Raw genomic sequence first — 19,932 nt, forward strand, 5'->3', positions numbered from 1 at the left:
TCGGTGATGCTGTTTGTCCCCTTTTGTCCCGTCCGTGCCTGGGTGCGCAGGCGTGTCGTGTACACGTCTTCGAATGTCCGAAACTTACTGTGCCCGCGCGGGAGTGGAAGGACGCGTGGTCCCTGCAGAACCCCTTGCCGCCCTCCATTCCCGCCCTGATGGGCCGCGGGTTCATCCTAAAAGGCGGCTTCCGTAGCGAATCTGGTTGTCGTGGCCATTGTGCTTTTCACTCAGCCGCAGGGATGGTCTCCCTTCTGAACCCGGGACACTTCGGTGCGTACGGGATGGAAAGGTGACTCGTGATTTGGTTGGGTGCTTTTAGATTTCTAGGCAGAGGTTCCCAGTGCGGGATTGGGAGATGGGAGCGCGGGTGGTCACTAAGGAGAGAGTTTAGGGGTAAGATGGTAAGAGGCTTCTCCCCCTGAAATATTTCCTAATTGTTGGAGCCAGAGTTTTCATTGACCTCACTTGCATCAGATGACCTTAGGACACCATACTCTGGATAGAATGGAAGACTGATAGGGTCTTTCAAAACAGCAATTTGGCACTATATAGAGCTTTTTAAAAAGTGTTCCTCCCTTTTTCTTTGTGGTACTAATTACTGGACTCCAGGGCCGCTCTATCACTGAGCTGCATAGCCTGCCCCACACTGTCCCCCGCCCCTCTCTTTTTCCTCATTTTGGAACAGGGTGGCACTGAATTGCTGAAGCTGGACTCAAACTTGCCATCCTCCTGCCTCATCCTCCCAAGTCTCTGAGATTCCCTGTGAGCCACTGGGCCTGGCTAAAAAATGTCCCTCCCTCCTGACAGCAGATCCTACCTTAAGGAAACGACCCCAAGTGCAGGCTTAGTTCTATGTACTTAGCATGTTCTCTGCAGATATTCTCTGCAGCCTCATTTACCATATTAAAAAGGAAAAAAAAACAAACAAACTGGAAGTTGTGTGAACATATAATTAGGAAGTTGCTGATTAATTGTATAGGGTTTTTCCAGAGCAGGGATTCTCCAATCTATACACCAAAGAGGGGGTCCTAGGAATGAGATGAGGGAAGGGACCAGGGAGAACTGGAGCACATTTTGTCCTCAATCAGGATGGAGCAGGATGTGGTCAGGTCAGGGGAGGGATGGGAGAGAAAACACATTACTCTCCCTGAGGTTTCTTACTCTTAGGTACTCACAGGGGAGGGTGGGAGCTGCCCCCCAGGGTGCAGGACATAAGGGGCACATTGGTGTTCTGTTGCTGCACAGTTAGCACAAACTTAGTGGCTTAAGACAACATGCATTTATTAACTCTCAGATCTATCTGTGGTCAGAAGTCAGGGCACAGCATAGCTGGTTTTGCTGCTTGGTGTTTTATAAGACTTGAAATCAAGGTGTTGGAGTCAAGCTACGTTTCTTTTTAGAAAGTTCTTGTACCAGCCAGAGAAACTGCTTTTTGAGGGCCCATGTTATTAGGTCAGACTCATCCAGATAATGCCCCTTGCTTTATAAAGGTCAACTGATTTAGGACTAATTCATCTGAAAAGTCCCTTTGCACAGTACCTAGATTAGTTTAAGGCAGGCACTGTCCCAGCACAAGGAAGAAAAATAAAAAACAAAAGAGGAGATTATGGAGACAGGAGCTGAATCTGCTTTGAAATGTGTAATGCCGGGGCTGGGGAGATAGCTCAGTTGGTAAAGTGCTTGCCTTGCAAGCACAGGGCCCTGGGTTCGATCCCCAGCACCAAAAAAAAAAAAAAAAAATGTGTAATGCCTTTAGTGCTAGGCCTGGTTTCATTTCACAGTGATTACTGGAAATAACGTTTCTCAGGGAAGGAGTTAAAGATTACACACTCCGGGTGTTGAGTAGGCTAGGTATGACACACCCTTACCCTCTTTTCAGACCTATTCTGAGTTACTAGTTTCATCAGGCACTTAATGGTCAACAGACTGGCTCTGGTTTCTTAGGGAAAGCTTCCAGGTGTTAGCACAAAAGGACGGAGCTGGGTGCAAACTTCACGGATCAGTAGAGCCTTTATTTAGCAATGGCGTTGCGCCTCTGATGGACCCACTTTCCTGGTGGAAAATGAGCTACTGGTCAAAGAGAGAGGCAGCGTTTATATTTTACACTGAGAGGTGATTTAATTAATGACAGAACCTGTCGGTTTGGACACTCAGGAATTTGAGATTTGTTTTTACTGGGATGGAGGGTCTGTGGTCAATGGTCAGTGTCTGGGAAAGGATTTGTTTGGGGAAGGATCAATGCTTTGGCCCCTTCCCAGAGACTTTCATTCCAGACTTGATGGATGTCTCCTCCCCAGGGCCTGTCTTGTAACTGGGAAAGAATGTATTGGGAAAGGATCAGTGTTATCACCGCCCCCTCCCCAGCCACACTAATTTGGTTTTGTCATTTTCCATATCCATCACCAGGGACATGGGGATTATTTGCCATTATTGTTCTCAGTCAACAGGACGCCTTCCACACAGAAGTTCAGATGCTTATTGGCCACTTGATTTCTTCTTTGGCAACTCAGGTGTTTATGGTGTGGTGCATTTTTAAATGGTTGGGAGAAAAGGAAGAAAAATAATATTTTGTGATGTGTGAAAATGATATGAAATCCAAATTTTAGTATCTATGAGGTTTTATTGGAACATAACCACACTTGTTTGCTTTTGTGTAGTCTACGGTTGCTTTTTTGCTACACTGACAGGCTTGAATAGTTTCAACAAAGACCTTATAGCCCTGAAGTCCCAAATATTTAGTAACTGGCTGTGACAGAATATTTATAGATCCCAGCCATAGGTGACCACTGTCCATCAAGTGTACAGCATACTTATTTCCACACGGGTCTTTTAACTTTGCTTATGGTTTCTTCTACCACAATTTTTACGTCTATCTTTTCGTTTATGGCTTTTAGGTTTCTTGCTGTGCTTAGGTTGTTTCCCAACCTAAGCTTATGTAAATATTCTTCAATTTTTAAATTAATTTTAAAATTAATTTAATTGCATTTTATGATCCATCTGGAACTAAGTTATGATATATGGAAGGATTTAGTTTCATTTTCTTTAAAACAATCAGTATGTCAGTTACGCTTAGTAGATAAAACATTCTTCTTCATCTGATTGGGGCTGTGATATTTTCATTTATCAAGTCCTCATAAGTCCTTGGATCTATTTCTGGATTTTCAGTTTTATTTTACTCATTTGTTGTTTTTTCTGTGTTCATATTTTGATGATAGTAGTATATCAAGTAGATTTTGGATCAATAACATATAGCCAAATCCTGAAACAACAGTGGCTTGAACAAAACACACGTTTGTTTCTCTGTCAGATAAAAGAATTCTAAATAGGTAGCCAGGGCTCATATGGTGGTTTCATGTTCATCGGGGTCTTTCCAGCTTTGCCATAGTGCTTGAATTTGTCTCCATCACTGAAAGAGTTCACCTCACAATCCAACAAGGCTTCTGCAGTTCCAGCCATTTGTATTGACATTCCATTCCAGGAAGCAGAGAGAAGAAAGAAGAGGGAGGGGGAGGACTTTTCCAAACTTTCATTTATCCCTTCTCGAAGAAGTCTTTCTGGAAGCACTTTCCAACATTTGCTCAGATTTTAGTCACAAAGCCCTAGCTTTAAGGGAGGCTAGAAATGTAAGATCATAACTTACAAAGTAATTTTGGGGAGATATTGCTACCCCTAATAATATACAGATGTTGTTAGTGAGGAAGAAAGCATTTAGCAGTATTTGTCCCGAGTGGCTTCATAGGAACTTTTAAGCACTACTGCAGTCAAACACAGTGGCGCACACCTGTAATCCCAGCTACTCAGGAGGCTGAGGCAGGAGGATGGCAAGTTCAAGGTCAGCCTCAGCAACTTAAGGATATCCTGTCTCAAAAAAAGGAAGGGGTGCTGGAGGTGGATAGGCCCTGGGTTCGATTCCCAGTACTGTAAAATAGAAAAAATCATTTTATACAGTCCATCCTACCTCCATTCTGAGAGGAAGTACTTAAAATTGTTATGCATTTGGGAAGAATGGATACTTGTATGCTGTTAAGCACTGCAGACAGGATCCTGGTGTACCTCTTCTGTCTTTCAGACCTGTGCTTTGGTCTGACAATACAGCTGTATGGATTTTTCCATATAGATCCTGTTTTTAATTTGTTGATCTAGCATTTTCGTTGCTTTTATGAATGGAACATTTCCCCACGCCCATGCTGTCTCCTATTCAGTCACTGCCAGTTTAAAGAAAAGCCGTTCATTTCAGACGAGTTTCTTACAACTAGCTGCTTCTACCACATTCTCTTATGCATGTTTCTGGAGCCTCTCAGATTTTCTAGATCATAATAATATTTACAAATAAAGCTATTTCCCCCTTGTATTCAAATATTGGTGCTGGTCAATTTATTTCCTGCCTCAGTGCATTGAATCAAATTGTGACATCATAGGTGGAAAGATGAATCAGGAAGAGTGTCGGCGCCAGCTTCCTCTCTCTGAGGGCAGTGACTTCAGCCTGGCCTCTTTTGGTTTGGTGCTTGCTGCTGGTTTGTGTTAGGAACACATGATGAGGCTGGGCATAGTGGCTCAGGCCTGTAATCCCAGTGACTCAGAGGCTGAGGCAGGAGGATTGAGAGTTCAAAGCCAGCCTCAGCAACTCGGTCCTGAGCCACTCAGCAAGACCCTGACTCTAAATAAAACATCAGTGGTTAAGTGTCCCTGGGTTCACTCCCTGGTACCAAAAAAAAAAAAAAACAAAAAAAAACCCTGATGACGATTTATTTGTTTTCTCCTAGCTGTTTTACTCAGGGAACTTCTTGGGAATGATTGCTGAGTCATACCCAACATCACAAGGGAACAGTTTTCTCCCAAAATATCTCACTTTTACAATGAAAACTATTTTATTTTAAAAGATCATGTATTAAAGACTTGAACACCCAGGTGATACAATCAAAGTGAAAAGATAATCCACAGAATGGGAGAAAATATTTACAAATCATGTGTCTGGGAAGAGCCTAGTAGCCAGAATAAATAAAGAGCTCTTGTCACTCAACAAAGACAAACATTCTAATATTTTAAAAAGTGGCCAAAAATAAAAATAGACATCAAAGAAGGTGTGAGAAATAGAAAGTCTCTGGTTCATTTTCAAAATCTAGTCTTCGACCTTAATAGAATTCAGTTGTAGCCCTTCCCTTTTGCAGACCCTAATTCTAAAATTAGCTGATGGGTAGATTGTACCTTGGAGCTCTTCCAATCAGAGGGAGGGGCAGGACCTTGTTAGGGGCAAATGCTGACAGACTGCCCACCCAGGTGTGTTTGCTCACCCATTCCCTTGGGGAACACACCCTCTGCCTTGCCCATCCACTTCCACAGGTTTGATTTCTTGGGGGCACCTCATTATTTTTAACGAAGTTATGCAAGTGGCCTGTGAAAGATGCTCAAGGTCCTTCGTCTTCAGGGAAATGCAAATCATATCACTTGACATGCCCCGGGTGGCTGTCATAGAAACACAGTAAGTGCTGTCCCGGATGTGGGGAAATCAGAACCCTGCAGCATGCTGAGGGGAGTGCAGAGGTTAGCCAAGGGGAAAATGGTCTGGGGGTTCCTCCAGCAGGTGAACATAGTTACTGCCTGCGTGGTGATTCCAGGACTAGGTATATACCCAAGAGAACTGAGAGCACAAATCTCTCTCCAAAGAAGACTCATGGCAGCGCCATTCAAAATAGCCAAAGAGTGGAAATGACCCAAATACCCATCAAGTGATTAGTGACAAGTAATGGGACCTTATTCCATGGCTGACACAGGCTACTGTGTAGAGGAACTCTGAGAGAAGTATGCTAGAAGCCACGCACAAAAGGCCACCTCTGGTAGGATTCCCTTTGCATGAAATGTAAATCCATAAAGAGGAAGTTGGGTCTTGGTTGCATGGGTGGGGGGAGAGGAATGGGGAGTGCCTGCTGATGTGGGCGGGTTCCTTTCTCTGGTGATGAGAATGTTCTGGAATTTGACACTGAAGTCACCTCATATCACTGAATCGCATGCTTTGAAAGGGTCAACTATCTCCATGAGGTCTTTATTTTAAAAAGGATGGTGTAGCTGTACTTTGTAAGCAGTATGGTTCTAGGCAAATGTTCATTATTTTTCTTTAATGTGTGATCCTATATTATTAATATAATTCCTGCTAAGCTGTGAATATACCTTATCTTGAAGCGGGAAGGGAGAGGTTTCTTTATTTGCTAGAGCGGTTTGTCATCCTGCAGGAATGGAGAGGCTGCTGTTCTCCCCCCTGAACCAAAGTGGCTGTGGAAACCCAGGCTGCGGCTCTGGGGGAGGGGCAGCTCCTGGTCAAAGTGTTGGCTGGGGAAGGACCACCCCAACTCTAGGGAAGGCTTCCAGACTAGTCTGCACTGGAAGGGAGCTCTGAGCTCTGACCCCACACACTTTGCCCCTGTCTGGGACGGTCCTTTGACCTTTGCTATGTCATGTCATGATAGCAGCAATCCATGAGTTATTGATGTCGTTTTCTCTCCCTCCCACGTGTGAACATGGAGGCTCAGAGCAGGATGTGATATACCCAGGGAGTTCTCCACAATAGCAAAGGCACAATAGCAAAGGCACCCATTATTATTATTGTTATTTTTTATATTGAGGATTGAACCCAGGGGAGCTTTACCCCTGAGCCACATCCCCAGCAATTTTTATGTTTTATTTTGAGACAGGGCCTTGCTAAATTGTGAGGTTGGCTTTGAACTTGTGATCCTCCTGCCTCAGCCTCCTGAGCCTCTGGGATTATAGGAATGCTTTACTACACCCACTCCAAATCCATGTTTTAATTGCAATCTCCACTCCCTAATTCAGAGACTATGAGATTTGCATAGTGGTTTACAAATTTATAATGCTTTTACTGTGTATTCTCATTTGATCTTTACTATATTCCTATGAAAAAAGACATGTTAATCCCACTTTACAGGTGGCCGTTCCCTAACCTCAGAAAGGTTGTCATTTCTGGAGATCACACAGCTGGCAAGTAACAGTAAACCATGGACAGTTATTTGACAGTGGGGCTCAGTGGGCTCACAAAAGCTACTGTGGGGAACTCTCCAAGAACAAATCTCAGTAAGATTTACAAGCAGGTCCTGTTTCCCATTTCCTGGACTTTGATTGCAAATGGGGACTGGGTGGACCTTGCCTTTGCAGTGTGCATGATAGACGAGGTTAATGCCAAGGTCCAATCGTACACTGCTGTTGGCACACAGAGTGGGGAGGCCATGTGCGTCCTGGTCCAGCAGGATTGGGCACTCTGTAGTGGAAATCAGGCAGAACATGGGGTGAGCGTTTATACGCCTGGAAACTGCAAAGGATAAAAAGAAGTATGTAAAATAGTGCTATATAACACTTTGTATAATAGAAGACATAATTAACAATACACATAGTGTATAATAGCATATAATTACACACACTGAGGATGCCAAAGAGAAGTTCTAAAATGCTCAGAGGGAAGTTCAGAGATAGGACAGGAACACATTGAACATTAAATTTCAAGGTGAATTTTGAGGGTGCTGCCACATAATCCCAAGATAAGCAACAGTATATCTGAAGTCAGGCAAGAGGGGATTTATTTTAGACTCATTTCACACTTTAATTTTACCTATTTTTATTGACGTAAAAAAGATAATACAAGATGGGCGTGGTGGCGCACACCTGTCATCCCAGTGGCTTGGGAGGCTGAGGCAGGTGGATCAAGAGTTCAGAGTCAGCCTCAGCAACTTAGTGAGGCCCTAAGCAACTCAGTGAGACCCTGTCTCTCGATAAAGTATTAAAAAAAAAAAAAGGCTGTGGATGCGACTCAGTGGTTAAGCACCCCTGGGTTCAATTCTTGGTACCAAAAAAAATAAAAGGTAATATATATTATCTTTGATTTGGAGGGGGTGCCAAGGCAGGACAATCACAATTTGGAGGCCATCCTGAGTAATTTAGTGAGATCGCCTCAAGAATAAATAAATAAATAAAAAGAACTGGGGGATGTAGCTCCGGGTATAGGGTCCCTAGATTCAATCCCCAGTTCCCTCCAAAAAAAATCTTAATTATTTTTAAGTATACCCAGATACTGGGGATGCTAAGGCAGAGAATTAGGAGTTTGAGGTCAGACATAGCCAAACTCTGTCTCAAAAACCAACTAAACCAACCAACAAACAATCTCTTCTGTATTTTTTACACTGTTACCGGGAGGCAACGCTCTGCGCTGCAGGCCTCTTGCCACCAGGTGGCGGCAGTGTAGCGCGGCCTCAGGGTCTGTCTGTGTTTCTCCAGGATTGTTCTTACTCTGTCCTTCCTCCCCCATGTCCCACAGTATTTTTACCTGAAACTAAGACTTTCTGGATAGAGGAAGGTGGGATTTTTTTTTTTTTTTTTGGTTGTCGATGGACCGTTATCTAATTAATTAATGTATATGCGGTGCTGAGACTCGAACCCAGTACCTCACACATGCTAGGTGAGCCCTCCACCACTGAGCCACCACCCCAGCCCAGGTGAGATTTCTTTTTAAAAACAGCAGATATGAGATCATTCTGACCTTCATGTATTTTATTTATTTTATTTTTTTGCAGCGTTGGGTGGGAGTATGGGGCTTCTTGTCTGCTAAACTGGTGGACTACCACTGAGTTTAAAGGCCAGAGATACAATGGCCACACCAGAGATGTCCTTCCTGAACTTTGGATTGTATGGAGGGGAGTGAGGGGAGGAGGGGTAGGTGGGGAGAAGAAGGTGGGTGGATCGTGAGACAGACATCATTACCCTATATACATGTGTGATAAGAATTTTAAAAAAAATTATCACTATCAAAAAAAAGTTAATGAAAACAAATAAATAAAGGTTAAAAAGAAAAGGAAGACAAAAAAAAAAAAAAAAAAAAGATGTCCTTCCTAAACATTTTGTCATGAAGGTCAAGAAGTTGACGTAGAGAGAATTCCACACAGACCTTTATAAAATAAATACCTTTCAGCCGCTCCATGTGGTCTGTGTCTCTACAACCTACTAGCCTTTGATTTTTTTTTTAGAACTTCGTTTCCATCTGAAGGCTCCTGGGTCACAGAAAACCTATCAAAGAAATCTATTTGCTTTTCCTCTGTTAACCTATATTATATCAATTTAATTCTCACGCTCCACAGGGACCTTGAGAGAATGAAGGTGGATTTTGCTGCCCTTAGAGTGTATCATAAATTACGTAATTTATAGTTATAGAAGACTGATCTGGAAGCCTTCCCAAGAGATTCCGAGTGACTGAGTGAGTGGCCCAGTGTTGCAGCGCTGGCCTCGCATGCATGAGGCCCTGGGTTCCACCTCCAGCACATGCGCGTGCGCGCACGCACAAAGAAAAGGAAAATGCCAGGCTTAATAGCAGGTAGTTGACACCACCAAGCCAGGGAAGTCAGAGGACATGGGTACAATGCCCACTGCCTCTGAAGGCAAAAAACCAGGGAGAAACCCAGAGGTGGAAGCTGTGTGATATCAAAGAATTTGACTACATCATTTTAGTGTACTAGAAGAACTTTTAGACAGGTGGGTACATGCCTATCATCCCAGCCACTCGGGAGACTGAGGCAGGAGGATCATGTTCAAGGCCAGTGTGGGCAACTTAGCAAGATGGTGTCTCAAAATATAATAAAAAGAGCAGAGCGTGTTGGCACACACCCGTAATCCCAGTGGCTCCGGAGGCTGAGATAGGAGGATTGTGGGTTCAAACCTCAGCTACTTAGCAAGGCCCTAAGTAAAACTTAGTGAGACCCAGTCTCAAAATAATAAATACAAAGGGCTGAGGATGTGGCTCAGTGGCTAAGTGCCTCTAGGTTCAATCCCCAGTACCAATAAATAATAAAATAAGATAAAATAAAATAAAATAAAAGGGCTGTGGGTGTTGCTCATTCGTAGAGAGCTTGCCCAGCATGAGCAAGGCCCTAGGTTCAATCCCCAGTACTGCAAGAAAATAAAATAAATAAAACAGAGCCCAACTCCCTCTCCTTACACATGAGTTGGACTTAGTGACTCATTTTTAGTGACTAGAATTTGGTGCAAGTGACCATGGGTGACATCCGAAACTAGCACATACAAGCCATTGTACCTTCAGTCTCCTGGATTCTCACTCTGAGAAAAGTCAGCTGCCAGGTTATGAGGACACTCAAGAGTCCTAGGGACAGGTAGGTCCACATGGAGAACAGCACTGAGTGAGCCACCCTGGACCAGGATCCTCCGACCCAGATGAAGCCCGTGAGAGACCTTGAACCGGAGAGCCCAGCTGAGCCATCCTGAGCCTACCCACAGGCGCTGCGCGGACGTGCGTGCCTGTTGTCCCGTGCTGCTGGGTGGAACCAGGGCCTCGAGCACACCAGGTGGCGGGAGCTCTGCCCGGGCAACACGCGACCCTGGGTTTGCTGTTTCAGGCTGCTACACTCTGGAGTCATCGGTAATATGCAGCCGTGGGTGCCTGAGAGTCAGGTTTCCCGAGGTTTCCTGGGCAAGAGCTTCTCCCGAGCTCATGCTGGTGCTGGGTGACTTCTCGCCATACTTTCAGAGATAAAATAATCTTTAGAAATGGAGTCAAGCTGAAGGTACTTACCTGATGAGCTGAACATCCGGGCACACGATTAGTTTCTCGTTTAGAGTCACAGTGACCGTGTTGTGTCAAGGCTGCCTTAGCCACCACCTCACAGGTGGCCCCTCTACATGGGTGATGCCTGGGTGTTTGTCTCTAGCCACGCCTCCCCTCTGAGGCTGGAGGTGGGGGTCCAGCTGCTTTCCTGGTTCCTCTTTAGAAGAGGAAGCATCTGATGCGGTCTCCCTCACGAAGATCAGGTGCTGGGGTCCAGCCCTAGCAGTGGTCAGGGGTCCTAGGTGGATGGGAGGCGTCAGCGAGGTGGAGAAATAGCAGACAGAGATATCAAGCATTCTGAGGCTGAATCTCTTCTTTATTTTTTCACAAGTCTTTTTATTTGGTTAATACAAGGAAATAATAAGTAAAAAAAATCTTCAAAAGTACAATTCATGAACTTTCCCAAGGAACACATTTTTTCTGCATGATAGCTGAGAACAGAACAACCTTGTTCCCAGCAAGATTGAGGGCGCCATGCTCCGTTTAACCTTAAATTCCCAGAATGAAACTCTATTTTGATCTTTAGAGCACGAAACATAAGAAAAATACTAATTATATTTATGATTAACCTGTATATTTGTATTATGTAGGTAAAGTATCCTTAAATTAAATCATAAACACTAAGACAACTATGAAGGCCAAATACCACATCTAAGTTCAGAGGAATACATTTTTATTTACCTATACTTATGATTTTTAGAGAAATTTGTATACTAAGGAAATCACAGTCTCTTCACAAATTTGAGTAAATAATTGCTTATTTATTATCTTATCTATGTATTAATATTAAACTTTATTATATGTTACTTTGTGTCCCAATACAGCAAAACCTCCCCAGTATTTTTTATAATCTGATTCTGAAGATGTATTGATTATTAGTATTAAAAACAATTGTATATGGGCATATGCCATGCCTACGACCCCCAGGAGGGAGGATAGTTGTTCAGACCCGCGTCAAATGTTGAGTCCTCAATTCCAACAGAAGCGTCAAGTGTTGGAGTGGTGGGAAATAGACGCGGTGACCAGGGCACTTCCTTGTGGCCCAATTCTCTCCTGACATTGGTCTTTGCTCTGGTTTGGATAAATGTGTCCCAAAAGTCCATGTGTTGGAGGTTTGGTCACCAGGGCAGCACTTGGGTGGTGGTGGAACTTTTAAGCAGTGGGGTGGGGGAGATCTATAGGGCACTGGGACTGTGTCCTCAAAGGAGGTTGTGAGACACTCACCCCGTCTTCCTCTCTCCCTGTTTTGCTTCCCTGCCATGAGGTAAGAGATTTTACTCTGCCACATGCTCCTACCATGATGTGCTGCTCTTTACAGACCCAGAGCAACAGGGTCAATCAATTGTGTGCTGAAACCTTCAAAACTGTGAGCCAAAATAAACCTTTTTTCTTTATAAGTTGATTACCTTGGGTACTGTGTTATAGCAATGCAAAGCTGATTAACACATCTATTCCAGTGAATGATGTCAATGTCCTCTAGAAACATGTACCAGAAGTTTGGAGTCACCTGGATGAAGCTCTGATCTCCTCCTGTGCATTCCCTATCCTGTTTATTTTCCTCAACTCTCCCCACCACTTCTCTCTCCATTACCATGGTCCTGGTCTAGGATCCCATCCTATCTCACCTGAATGGCTGGAATGACTAACCAATTGGCCCCCACAGCACTCTGACTCCTCCTTTTCAAACCTGTTTTCTACACCAGTGCCAAAACAATGTTTTTAAAAAACAATGCAATCCTGTGTTCCTGTCACCTCTCTCCTCCCCTTTTACCCATCTTTCATTTCCTGTGTTCCTAGGATGGCATCCCTATCAGGCCTCAAGATTCTGCCCAGTCTGGCCCTGATGACTTCCCTCCAGACTCCTCCAGAGTCCCTCTTCCCCTAGATTTCTCCTCTCCAGTCCTGGTGACCTCACTTCAGTCCTGTGAAAGACCTAAACTTCCTTCTGCCCCAGGACCTTCACACTTGCTCTTCTGTCTTCTTGGGTCTCTCCTTTTCTCTCTCATTGCCTAGCATCCACTCTTTCTTCAGATCTTACACCAATGAGAAACCATCTCTGCCCCACCTGGCCAAGTCACCTTACCCTCATACCCTCTCTTAACTTCTATCCCTACGGAAATTTTGCATTATTTTGTATTATTTTCCCACCTCTCTGTATATTTGCAGTTGTGTTTCAGTGCCTGGCGTGGAAGAAGCGCTTGGTACTGGCCGAGTGAACGAATAAATAAATGCCACCCCTTCAACCTGCGAGGTTCATGTTGGGGAAAACCTGAATAAACCCTCTAGCTTCACCTACTGTGTTATATTTATTTGTTTGCAGGGCCACGGATGGAGTCCACTCACTCAGCAACTTGCTTTGACCACCGATTTTCGAGGTCGCGTTGTAGTGGGTCACTGACCCAGGCCTGCATATAAAGTCCACTAAGGATGCAGTCTGTAAGAATTAATGCCCGGGAAAGAAAGTTCCCCTCCCCGCCTGCTGGGTTTCGGGGAACCTAATTAGCACCATTCACCCCTTGCCTTTGGATTCCCTAGGATCCAGCCATGTCCCTTTGAAGCGTGAAGGCCCCTGTGCTACAGCTCTATGGATGGCCTGGGGAGAGGAACCATCCCCTTGTCCACTCTACTTCTGTAAACATGCTGCCCACTTGAGAATCCTCACCTACAACCATGTACAGTTCTTCAAAACCTTGTGCCCAATCATGTACCATTTCAGGCTAGAACAGTGATGACACTAGATAGCCTTTTATAAATGTGTGCAAAACTGGTCAGGGGCGCTCAGACTGGAGTGCTGCTCTCCTCTGGGCCGCAGGCTGCTTCTCGCCAGATTCCTGTGGCCACCTTTCCCATGCCTTAGACCATCTACTTCTTTATCCCATGATGCCCCTGAGCCCCTCCTTGGGGAGGCGGATTGGAGACTTGGGTCTCCTGTCTCCTCATGCTTGGCTGCCTTGTGAATAAACCCTTCCTGTTCTGCAGAACTTGTTTCAGTGATTGACAGCATGAGCCAAGGTCACGCAGACAGAATCCAGACACACTGCCTGCTGACTCGAGTTCACCCCACCTACTGAAGCCAGAATTAAGGACAGGTAGTTAGTGTAGAAATAGGGGATCGGGTCAAATCGAGGAAATGGAGGCCATGAGGTCATCTGCCTCTGGAAGTTGGAGACTGCCCCTGGAAGAATGGAATGTCAAGGATCTCAGGAGCCCATTGATTACCAAACTTACCTGCCTTTATCAAGGACTGCAAGCAAGGAGCTGCTAATTAATGCCTCCTGGGCCCATACCTGCCTGAATCACCTTGGCCCTTCCCCTGCCCATGGCTTCTCACTTAATGCAAAACCAGGCCTAGTCACTTAGGCAGGAAGGAGAGGTAAGCGGGGAGAGAACTGGAGAACAAAAGAGAATTTAACCTATAAAAGATGGAGGGTGCGCTCACTTCTGGGGACTTTAGAACATCAGCCATGGCCCCCTTCTTCCTGCCAGGAGAAGTCTGCATTATTACCTTTAAATAAAACCTGCTTAATATGCTTGCCTTGGTGTGCTTCTCTAGTGTTCAATCTTCAACAATAGAAGGAGCAGAACTCGTCACCGGTAAACGGCAGTATCACTACCCCTCTGTCGTAGTGTTGCCCAAATACCTTTCTCTTATCTAAGTTTTTTTTTTTTTTTAACTTCCTTTTATATAATCTGAAACTTTGCTGAGATTCTCAAATTAATAAATCTCTTCTTAAAAGAAGAGGATTGTGTTGTGTTGCTGGGGATCAAACCCATGTGCTATGTGTTCTACCACCAAGCGACCTCCTCAGCCCTTTAGATTTTATTTTGGGATAGGTTCTCTCTAAATTGCCCAGACTGGCCTCAAACTTTTAAAAAAAATTTTTTTTGTAGTCACAGATGGACAGCATGCCTTTATTGTATTTATTTATTTTTATGTGGTGCTAAGGATCGAACCCAGTGCCTCACAAGTGCTAGGCAACCACTCTGCCACTGAGCTACAGCCCCAGCCCCTGGCCTCAAACTTTTGATCCTCCTGCCTGTGACTCCCAAGAAGCTGGAATAACAGGGGTTCTTCCAAGTTCCATTGACCACTGGATGTTTTACAGATTATCAGTAAATTGTATGTGATGTGATTAGACCAGGAAAAAATTGCTTTTGTCATATTGTAGAGTGGCTTCCTGCTCAGTGAGCACACAGAATCTCAGAGTGCGTTTGCACAGGTTGTTCACTGAGCAAGGGCTCCTGGCCAAGTGGGTAGGGTGGGGAGTGGAGATAAGCCCATGTCCTGCTCGCAGCCTTTGGTCTCCAGGGGTGGGACTTTCTCCAGCTTGCACCAAGGCATGCTCCCTCATCCATGGGGTGCCTGGAGCGGGGCTGCATCGGATGCACAGGGTGGTGTGTGGTGGTAGACATGGAAAATGAAAAATCCCCATGATAACATGGCCTGGGAAAAGAGCGGAAAAGAAGGCCAGGCCCTGACAGCCTTCATCTCCTGAGATCAAGGTCTTCTGATGCCACTCAGACAGGGAAGAAGTGTCTTATCATCCCTGACCTGACAGTCTCTAAAAGGCATTCATCCCCTTCAAAAACATCTTTCCCAGAGGTCCAATTCCTAAGCCCTCAGACAGACACTTCCACTGATTGGTAGGACAGACTCCGAATTCCCGAGTGCCCAAGAAACCTGATCCGCTCACTAGGCAGCCCCTCACTTTGTTCAGGGGCTCCTTTTCCACCAGGAGAGGAGGTGGGCCTGCCCACGCCCCCTCATCCCCGTTCCTTGTGAAACTTCCTTCTGTCTCCTGAATATCAGCTAAGCTGGTTCCTGAGGTTTGCGTCCTGCCCGGTCTTTTTGGGTTCACAGTTGGTTCCCTGGCCCGGAACTGCAGCGAGGTGACTTTCCCTACTTCGCCGAACCCCTTCCCTTTCCCGCTGTCAGTTAAGCAGCTGAGGCCTGGAGACTGACCTGCTCTGCCCGCTCACACGAGTCCAGCTGAACCTCCAAACTGACTGCGTCCCCTACCCTGTTGGATGGAAGCCTCTCACGCCCTTTGCTGTCCACTTTACGCGGGAGACATTCGGTGGGAGAGAGAGACGAGGGCCCAAGTCCACTGAGTCCAGCCGGCCAGGGTGACTCTGGTGCTGAGCGAAGGTTTGGGTCTGAAATCTAACCCCGACGGCCCTGAGGTACCACATGTCAACCACCGTGTGGGGGGAGCTTGGCCCGTGAGAGTGAGACGGGAGGGAGGCCGGAAGGCAGCTGAAGGATCTGGCCGGGCGGCAGCCCTCAAGGTGTTGAGATGTTGAGAGCAGGGTGGTATCTGTGCTGCTAACTGTCTCAAGGACAAACAGGACTGCTGGGCCCCTGTGCGTACCAAGGTTGTTAAGAGATATTTGTCCGAGGAATGTGCGGTTGCCTGGAGACCTTATCCGTCAAGGACGCCCCGACTCATCTCCTGCATAGTTCACCCCTTCCCTCCTCCCTTCTTCCACTAGGACCGTTCAGTTCTGGCAGGACCCAATGAGAATCAAATAGATTGGCCGGACCCAACCAGAGGAGGACTAATGTTTAGCTGTTCAAATGTTAACCAATTAAAAGAACACTGTAAAACTGCTTGCCTTTCATTATAAAAACCCTGCTGACGAGGGCTCGGGGCCTCTCTTAGCGTCACTGGTTAAGGATGCAGAGGACCAGGCTCGAGCTTGCTAATAAATGACTCTTTGCTGCTTGCATTGATCGTGGTCTCTCGTGGTCCTTGTGGGGTCTCGAGCCTTTGGGCACAACAAGGGTGCCAGGCATCAACCACCCAAAACACTGCTGGGGCTTCACACCAGGCAAACAGTAAAGAATTCATATCACACCCTTTGCAGCAAGAATTCATATCACACCCTTTGCAGCAAGAATTCATAGCACACCCTTTGCGGCGTTAAAGGAGGCCTACTTCCGCTCCCTCCCCAGTCTTCCCTTCCCTTTTGCACCCAGCAAACTTCAGAGTCAGGGACCTACTTGCCATTTTGCTTCTGCGTCCACCACTGGCTTTCTCATCTCTTTGGAGAGGTAAGACCCCATTTATTAACCGGGACCCTGTCCCTTACCACTGGGATTGAGGGAAAGACGGCTCCCCAGTCCCTCGAGGGGAAGTCCAGTCCAGGATTGGCACATCCAGTGGCATAAAGAGTTCAGAGGACACTTTGCTCTCCCTTGTCACCTTCTCTGTCGAGCCTCTCTGAAGATGGAAGATGGAACTACCCAATCAGTTCCCAGAGACACCCCCTTGGGCTGTCTCTCCACCGATCTTAAAACCCTTTGTTCCCATACTGATCTCAAAATTAAACGCCTCATTAGGCTCAGTACTCAAATCTGGCCACTCTGCAAACTGGGTGGCCAGCACACGTGGCCCAAATACGGAACTCTCAATAAAGAGGTTCTACTTTAGAAAAATATTTAACCGGAAATGGCAAGGGCTTGGAACTGCCGTACCTCCAGACCTTTTCCTCCTCTCAAGCCCTCCCTGTGCCGGCCTTGTGCAGTTACGAGACACAAATTTACACTCCCCTTCCTCATTCACGGCCCCTGCAGAGAGCTGACGAACCCCCTCCTTACAGATCCCGGGGCACCATAGCCTCTGGAGGCCTCCATCTCCCCTTGGGGTTCCCCTCCCCAAAGCCCCGTCGCTCCCCCATCAGATCCTCCTGCGCAGAGTCCTACGCAGTCTCCTGCGCACTCAGACTCCCTTTCACAAACTCCACACACCCCCTTCCCTTTGCCAACCCCTCATACAAGGTGGAAAACGCTCCCAGCAAGATACAGGACAGGCGCTGAAGGGACCCTCCGAGTCCGTGTCCCCTTCTCCATGGCAGACATGTCTCACATAGGACACAGATTAGGCTCATTTTCTGAAAACCTTGCCAAATGCAGGACGGAATTCACCCGTCTGACTCAGGCCGATGGTCTCACTTGGGCAGACGTGTATTATGAATTAACTGCTACCCTGACCGATGAGGACCGTGCATCTGGCAGGCCACCCGAGATCCTGCAGATCTCTTAACACTTACAAAACCCGAAATCCACCTGGTAGCAGCCGCTGCTGTTCCCTCAATGAAACCTGATTGGACCTATCAACCCCAAGACCCTGGGTTTATCAGGTTACAGCATATGGTCACTTGTCTCCTTGAGGGAATGTCAAAGAATTCCCACACCCAAGTAAACGGGAAAAGATAAAGGAAATCACCCAGGGACTTACTGAGGCAGTCACAAAATGTATAAATTTGGATGTCAACAGCCCTGGTGGCAGTCTCTATCTACATTTTAACTTTATCAGCGGGTCTGCACCTGACATCCCCAAGAAACTTAGGCAGCTGGAGGAGGGTCCTGAGTCTCCTCAGCAGTTACTTTTTGGTACAGCTTTCAAAGTTTTTAACAAGCGGGAGGATGAGGCCAAAAAGCAAAAAGAGAGGCATCTTAAAGTTATAGATCAGCTCCTGGACTCTGCAGTTCAGGACCCAAAGAAAGCCCCTGTGACGTATGCTCCATTCCGACCTTTTAATACCCCATGGCTCATGACCCCGCTGAACCCTTCAAAGTGCCCCGGAGACCCTGTTTCCGATGTGGGCAAACTGGACATTGGGCAAGAGCTTGTCGGAATCCAAGGTCCGCCCCCCCAAGCCCTATCCCAAATGTGGGCAGTGGGGACACTGGAAGGTGGACTGTCCCCAGGGACAAACACTCCTCCCCTCCCCTCGGTGCAGCCAGCTTCTTAAGACCCCTAATACCTCTGAGGAACCCCAGGTTACAGGGTGGTGAATAGTCAAGCAGCAGGCAAATATTCTCCTTCTGAAGAGATTTTTAAAAGCACAACTAACTGGTAAGTGTCTTCCCTTAACCCTGACCAACCCAACAGCTAATGGCATGTCTCAGTAAGGAGCATAATAATGTTTCATAACTTCCTGCATCCTAACCTGACCTGATCACCAACCAGGAAAAAAGGGGTTAAAAATCCCCAGGCAGCAATTTCCCTGGCCAGGCCACTCTGAAATCTGGAATGTAAACTGCAAAAGCAGGCAGGCACAGCAGGGACCAACCTGAGCCCAGAGAGAAAGAAGCGTCCATTTTAACTTCTCCTGGCAACACAGAAAAACGGCTTCTAGACTTTCTCCTTCTCTTTCTCTCTCTCTCTTTCTCTCTTTCTTGCTCTCTCGTGCTGCCTTACAGAAATAATTAATGGCCGTGTCATTTTTTCTAGGACTCTTGTTTCTTCTTAAATTCAATATTTATTTGGAGTTCATGATTTTCATCCTGCCTGGGTTAATGTTTTTCTGTACACAACAAAATTGGCATGTAGATAATGAGCACTCGTGAATTAAAATTTTAAAAAATGATCCAAATTGAAGGGTTATGGAAAATAATATTCCTATGAGTCAGCTCTCCAAGAAAAATGGAGGGACGGTGGCCCGGGAGGAGAGAGGGAAATTAGCCAAACATTAAACCTTTCCCAGTACTTCCTTTCCCAAGGACAATGGACCCTGAGGGGGAAAAGCAAAGTTTTATCCCTTCCCATTCCTCCCCAGCATCTCCATCAAAAGCAAACATTTACCCTTCCCAACCCTAGTGCATCTTGAAGGAAGGAGGCAAACATGCTGGGCCCTGGCCTTTGACCTTCCCCATTGCAGAGGGGTCCTGGAAGGAGAAAAGCAAATAGGTGAAGCCAGAATTGGGGACAGGCAGTTAGTGTAGACATAGGGGATTGGGTCAAATCGAGGAAATGGAGGCCATGAGAGCCATCTGTCTCTGGAAGTTGGAGACAGCCCCTGGGAGAATGGATTGTCAAGGATCTCAGGAGCCCATTGATTACCAAATCTACTTGCCCTTGTCAAGAACTGCAGGCAAAAAGCTGCTAATTAATGCCACCTGGGCCCATGCCTCCCCCTTCCCCACCTGCTTCTCACATTTTACATTTCACCTGCAAGAACCGGCCTAGTCAAGTAGGCAAGAAGGAGAGAAAAGGGGTAGAGAACTGGAGAACAAAAGAGACCTTAACCTATAAAAGATGTAGGGTGTGCTCACATCTTGGGATTCTAGAACATCAGCCATGGCCCCCTTCTCCCTCCCGGGAGAGGTCTATATTATTACCGCTTTGGGAAGCTTTGGTAACAATGGGTCCCAGAGGAAGAGGAGCACAGTGAACACCCAGTTGTGAGCTTTTCCCAGTGACAGTGAGGTGGCACTTTTTACAACTGCCTTCTAGATTTAAAGTTCTAACCTGCACAACTAGCCCCTGAGTGTCCAGCTGCATGTCTGCAGTCTCCAGTGAAACTATAAG

At 46.2% G+C, this 19,932-nt stretch overlaps 2 long non-coding RNA genes across 2 annotated transcripts; one reads left to right on the plus strand and one right to left on the minus strand.

Annotated features, from left to right (window-relative positions):
• Positions 1-7: 7 nt before the first annotated feature.
• Positions 8-13,778, plus strand: LOC124960451 (uncharacterized). Its single transcript, XR_007104080.1, has 3 exons — positions 8-273; positions 12,936-13,051; positions 13,151-13,778. It is a non-coding gene; the product is annotated as an uncharacterized LOC124960451 (long non-coding RNA).
• On the minus strand, positions 6,848-11,661 carry LOC124960450 (uncharacterized). The gene is made up of 2 exons (XR_007104079.1): positions 10,583-11,661; positions 6,848-7,321 (listed from the first exon to the last, which is right to left on the minus strand). It is a non-coding gene; the product is annotated as an uncharacterized LOC124960450 (long non-coding RNA).
• Positions 13,779-19,932: the final 6,154 nt, after the last annotated feature.

Source organism: Sciurus carolinensis, chromosome 11 (assembly GCF_902686445.1).
Source record: "Sciurus carolinensis chromosome 11, mSciCar1.2, whole genome shotgun sequence".
Classification (NCBI taxonomy): Eukaryota; Metazoa; Chordata; class Mammalia; order Rodentia; family Sciuridae; genus Sciurus; species Sciurus carolinensis.